This window comes from Garra rufa, chromosome 6, assembly GCF_049309525.1.
Source record: "Garra rufa chromosome 6, GarRuf1.0, whole genome shotgun sequence".
Taxonomy (NCBI): Eukaryota; Metazoa; Chordata; class Actinopteri; order Cypriniformes; family Cyprinidae; genus Garra; species Garra rufa.
This window is the reverse complement of record NC_133366.1, coordinates 35,587,252-35,593,739: the sequence shown is the minus strand read 5'-3', so window position 1 is coordinate 35,593,739 and position 6,488 is coordinate 35,587,252. Positions and strand designations below refer to the sequence as shown.

The window sequence follows — 6,488 nt, the reverse complement described above, 5'->3', positions numbered from 1 at the left end:
CGGAAATCTATACTTTAATTTTTATGAAGTAGAAAATTATATGAGAAAGATACTTTATGATAATTACAATATTTAATGTACACTACACTTAAACAATGTTTTCGCGCACTGAATTTATTGCAACGTGACGAGGTACACAGAACAGGTTCTGTTGTCTTTCGACATTAAATCATTACATGGAAACATGTGATTCGTGTCATCGTGACGTTCTGTAACACATCCTGTACTTACTATGAATGTTTGAAAAAAACGATTGTAATCGTCCTCAGCTTTTTTCTAGGGTGCATTGTACCCCAGACAGCCATACAGTAAAGTGGATGAACAAACTTAAATATTACAAGAACAACAAGATTAGAAGCTCATGGCAGATGCCCAAGAGATTCGTGCTGTAATTGGCTAAATGTTCACTCAAATCTAAGTAACAAATCAGAGAACATGGGGTGCAAATATTAGCGCTAGGTCAAAAAAAGTGCGGGGTACAGAATCACCTGTTTCTAAAAGTGAGGGGGATGTGAGATCAGTCTATATAGATTTCCTAGATTTAATTAATTGTGTAATGGCCAACTTAATCTCTGTAGGGTACCGGCCGACCAGGATCAGGTTTGGACACTCTGGTATAAGATACATGGTACATGTTGTGATATTAATTGCTTTGTGCCATTAAACTGGGGTTAACTTTTATCTCTTTGTTTTTCCACCTTAGACCGAACAGCGCAGAAAGAGGAGAGGGAAGTACTGAATGAAACTGAAGAGAAAGATCAGTTTGAGAATCTTCATGATTTCGTAACTGGAGAAAAATCTTTTTGTTCCTTAGAGTCTGAAAAGAATTCAAAACACAAAAGAGCTCAAAAGACAGGAACTAGGAATTATTTCACTTGCTTTCAGTGTGGAAACCGTTTCACTCTAAAAGAAAACCTTAAAAGGCATATGAGAATTCACACTGGAAAGAAACCCTTCGCCTGCCATATGTGTGGGAAAAGTTTCAAGCAAAAACGATATCTTTATGTCCACAGGAAAATTCACACTTTGGAGAGGCTTTTTACCTGCAGACATTGTGGAAAGAGTTTCACTCAAAAAGGACACCTTAACAGACACATGAGAATTCACACTGGAGAGAAGCCTTACACATGCAAACAGTGTGGAAAGAGTTTTACTCGTGAAGAAAGCCTTAACATTCACATGAGATTTCACACTGGAGAGAAGCGTTACACATGCAAACAGTGTGAAAAGAGTTTCAGTCAAAAAGGATGCCTTAACAGACACATGAGAGTTCACACTGGAGAGAAACCTTACACATGCAAACAGTGTGAAAAGAGTTTCACTTATAAAGGATGCCTTAACAGACACATGATAGTTCACACTGGAGAGAAACCTTACACATGCAAGCAGTGTGGAAAGAGTTTCAGTCAACGAGGACACCTTAAATTCCACCAGAAAATTCACACTACGGAGAGCCCTTTTACCTGCCAACAGTGTGGAAACAGTTTCACTGATAAAGGAAACCTTAAAAGGCACATGAGTATTCACACTGGAGAGAAGCCTTACACATGTGGAAAGAGTTTCAGTCAACGAAGACACTTTAAAGTCCACCAGAAAATTCACACTACGGAGAGCCCTTTTACCTGCCAACAGTGTGGAAACAGTTTCACTGTAAAAGGAAACCTTAAAAGGCACATGAGTATTCACACTGGAGAGAAGCCTTACACATGCAAGCAGTGTGGAAAGAGTTTCAGTCAACGAGGACACCTTAAATTCCACCAGAAAATTCACACTACGGAGAGCCCTTTTACCTGCCAACAGTGTGGAAACAGTTTCACTGTAAAAGGAAACCTTAAAAGGCACATGAGTATTCACACTGGAGAGAAGCCTTACACATGCAAACAGTGTGGAAAGAGTTTCAGTCAACGAGGACACCTTAAAGTCCACCAGAAAATTCACTCAACAGAGAGACATTTTACCTGCCAACAGTGTGGAAAGAGTTTCACTGTAAAAGGAAACCTTAACAGACACATGAGAGTTCACAATGGATAGAAGCCTTACACATGTAAACAGTGTGGAAAGAGTTTCAATCGAAGTGGAAACTTTGAAGTCCACCAGAAATTTTCACACAACGGAGAGCCCTTTGACCTGCCAACAGTGTGGAAAGAGTTTTAATCAAAAAGGAAGCCTTGACTGGTGTGGGAAACCAGCTTTATTATGTTGACCAATCAAATTGTACCCGATTGTTGGGGACTGGCAGTTGACTGATGCAGTTCATGCAAGTGTGCAATTCATGCAATCTGTTAAATAAATGCAACCTGTTGAACGACTATATATTTTCTTCTCATGACGTGGTGTCAGAATCGTACATAAAACCCACAAGCAAGTTCGCTGTTCTGTAAGTGATAACGTCCAAGTTCAACCCACCAGAGGCCTTTGATTGCGCACAGCCTGCTACCTGGCCTACATGGATCCAGCGGTTCTCCCGAATGCCTCTATGAACTGGCTGAATACTGCGAGTTTGGTACGAGCAAAGAGGAACAAATACGGGACGGAATTGTCATTGGGATTGCAGATTGAACGCTTAAAAATGGAAACCAAATTAACATTGGACAAAGAGGTCCAGATCGCCCAACAGTTGGAGCTCATCTAGACGCAAAATGAGAGTGGTGGGGAAGCCGCTGATGTGAGCACTGTACAGCACGGACATTACAAAAGCTCAAAGCGCTTTTCGGGTCCACCGAAAAAGGAGAGGTGGAGAGAGAAAACAAATTGTGAACTGCACACACAATGAGAATAATTGCCCTGCACAAAACAAGAGGTGTAGGAAATGCAAAAAGCTGGGACATTTTGCAATTGCATGTAAAACTAAAAATGTCAAAGAGCTTGTAGTGTGTGATAGTGAAACTAGTGATTAATTTTTCCTAGCGTTAGTAATGAATGAGTCTGCTGCAGAAGACAGGTGGTGTGTTACTCTGCCTGTTCAGAGCAGGTCGGTCAAATTCAAGATTCAAGCTTACTAGAGTGCCCCTGCTGGTTAAAACGTGCAAAGTCCTGGGGGGAAAGTAAATTGCATGGGAACATTTCTAGCAAACACCTAAAGAAAAGGGCAAATTTTTTCGTCATTGATGGGCTATTTGCAAACAATTTGCTCAGTTGTAGCACTGCTTGTAAGATGGACCTAGTAGATTAAATTACAGAACAAGATGATGTCTATGGCTTGCTTAATTGTGAACCTGTGAAAATTAAGCTAAAGTCAGATGTTACTTCTTATAGTTTGGCAACTCCTCACAGAATTCCCTTTCCTCTGTTACCCAAGGTTGAAAAGGAGCTTGAACATATGCAGTCCTTAGAGATAATTTCTGCAGTCACAGAACTGACTGAATGGTGTGCCCATAGTGAAAAAGAATGGTTCATTCAGGATTTGTGTAGACCTGAAATGGCTGAATCAGGCTGTAAAGCATGAGCGTTACATTCTCCCAACATTGGAGGACATTGCCCCCAAGCTCTCAGGTGCCTAAATCTTTTCCACTCTAGACGTTTTGCTCAGGGTTTTGGCAAATTCCTTTGGACCCAAGCTGTGTGAATTTGATTACATTCATAACCCCAGTAGGACAGTTCTGTTTTAATAGATTATAGGGATGTAACGGTATCAAAACTTCACGGCACGGTAATACCTCGGTATGAATGACACGGTACGGTATTTATTGAATCATATACAGGAAAAACAAAACTAATGAAGAGACTCGAAAAAAAGTGCCAGAAGTGTTTATTAAACAGTTTACATGAACACTGAACATATCAATGGCATACAAATTAGCCATCTATCTGTAAACTTTGAAACAGAAACTTAAATTTTTCAATTTTAGTAACAAAAAATTATTAAAGCATGTAAAAAACAGTCAAATCATTTTAGCTGAATGAGTTGTCTGAATTTAGTTGTCTGCTTGAAATAAGATTTTTTTTTCTTACCCCATTGGCAGATTATTTAGCTTGTTTTAAACAAAAACTCACTTAATTTTGACTTGTTTTTACTAAAAACAAGACAATAATTTTTACTTGTCAAGAAAATCCTTCTTGATTTAAGAATTTTTAGATATTTTGGCTGGAAACAAGACAAAATTCTAAGTAAGAAAAGCATTTTTTTGCAGTACAGTAGGCTCTCATGCATTAAATCTTTATTAAAAACAATCCTTTAAATAACTTTTCTACCTGGACAAGTGCATCTATTATGTTGCCTAGTTTATTTAAAACTGCACCTTTCCTTATTTTAAACCTAGCAAAAAAGCCACGTGTTGACTGTGAAACACAGTAGACTTCATTTATATGCATTTATGGTACATTTCCGTGTCAATCCATGTTCATTTTTACAGCGAACAATGCACTGTACATTAATTCAGTGCATACAGCGCAGCCAAAAATAGACTCGGTGCCGAAACGATCGCTGCACTGCTGCAAAGGCACCGCTTCTAGGACGTACTGCCGGACAGCAACCGCGTGCAGTGTGAACGCTCTAATCCGTTAACATGGGTGCTGAAAAGAATACGTAACGCATACGCACTGCAGACGGAGCATGTAGGTTCGACCATTTCCATCTCTTTTCCTTGCTGCTACAGTCTGTAGCGTCAACAGACCGCAGAGGATGATGGCCACGCCTGGGCTGATGGGAATTGTAGTTCCCGCAACCTCCCGTTCGCTCCATTCGCCTGAGCAAACTTTTCTCAGAATACCTATCGTTTTATCGAGTCATGCGACCACGGTAGTATCGAAAAAAATTGTTATTGCGGTATGACGGTATTTACAATACCGTTACATCCCTAATAGATTACCATTTGGGGTCACGTCGGCACTTGAACATTTTCAAAGAAAAATGAGTAAGCTTCTAATTGGGCACAAAGGCACTGTAGTTGTCATAGTTGTAGTTGTACTTGTAGATGACGACTTACTTGTCTGGGGCAAGGACCAAAATGAGCATGATGAGAATCTTGAGGCTGTTCTGAAAACTATCAGAGAGTCAGGTCTGAAATTGAACCATGATAAATGTTACTTCAACAAATCTGAGCTGCAGGATTTCGGGCACACCATCAGTCAGGACAGCATCAAGGAAATGGCAATTACTGATATCCCTAGTCTCACTAATGTGACTGAGCTAAGGCAAATTCTAGGAATTTATCAATTATTGACAAATTTGTGCCAAGGCTTTCAACAGAGCTGCAACCAGTCTGGATTTGGAAAGAGGTCCATGAGCAGGCTCTGAGTAGGGTAAAATGCATGTTGGCCACAGCTCCTGCCCTTGCATATTATGACCCTGAGAAACCCACAATGGTTACCGCTGAGACGAGCAGTTTTGGGTTGGGAGCTGCTCTGCTTCAAGTCCCTGGTGATGTAACACGTGCAGTTGCATTCTGTTCCAGAACTTTGACTGAAGCAGAGCGCATGTACAAATGTTTGGTGGTGGTGGACACGCTGTAAGAAAAAGTGATGATGACGTAGAAGCTCTTTATGAAGATGTTTATTGCAGCAAAGCAGTGACAAAGTACATGTTGTACCTTGGGTTCAACTGAGTCGGAATGAACCCAGAACATCCTTAGCTCAAACTTTTTGTACCATTACAGTTTACTACCCTTAATGCAAATGAAGTTGCTCCTGTCGTAAGAGCTGTGGTCTGTATGTTAATTAAGTTCTTACACCCCTTTGTCTAAGATGTTCTGAGTGTCTCACACCCACTCCCATTGTACAATTAGTCACCTATTGCTGGAGATTAGATTATCCCAAATGGTCTGCCCTGTTGACTTTCTTCTTCTCAATAATAATTAAGATACTTCCTGTAAATGAGCATGATTAAACATATATTGTGGAGTGTAATCTGGGTCGAGGCAGACTATAATTCTTACAACGCTTTCTCAAAAAAAAAAACTTTGAGCGGGCACTGCCACTCAAGACTTGGAAGAGGAGGTGAAGGCATATGTTGAAGCAGTTGTGGCATCTAAAGAGGTTTCACAATCCAAGCTTAATTCCATTAGGGAGGCCACAGAGGGAGATGCAGATCTCCAGCCGGTGAGGGTGGTTGTGTACACAAACTGCCAACACACATTAATGTTCAAACAACTTGGAAAAGTTAGTTTTGCACCCGATGACCCCTTTAATTTCATGGTGTTTATGTGTCACAAAAGGCTTAGGGGCCGTTCGCATTTTGCGCACGCAAGCTCTTTATTTTCAATGGAGCCACACAGTTTAAACCCAAAGCAGAAATGTTTTTATAACTGACAGCGCCTTCATGGTTGCCTAGTAACAGCAGACACTACAGAAGCGCGAGCGCCCAATCGAAATTGGTGGAGGAAGCGACGCGCCTCGCGTTTTCCACACGTTTTTTGACACTTCATGTGAACGTACCCTTAAGAGAGTAAGTTACATTTAATGCTAAAGTATTGCTAACACTAATACAGATTTTTTTTATTTTTGCAGTATGAATGTGGGCAGAACGATGCAGCTCTATTTCATGTCTTTAG

The 6,488-nt window shown here is 40.5% G+C and overlaps 1 pseudogene; it reads left to right on the top strand.

The window, feature by feature from the left end:
* The first annotated feature begins 716 nt into the window (after positions 1-716).
* The window catches only part of LOC141336927 (uncharacterized), a 19,753-nt pseudogene continuing 13,981 nt past the window's right edge, over positions 717-6,488 (top strand).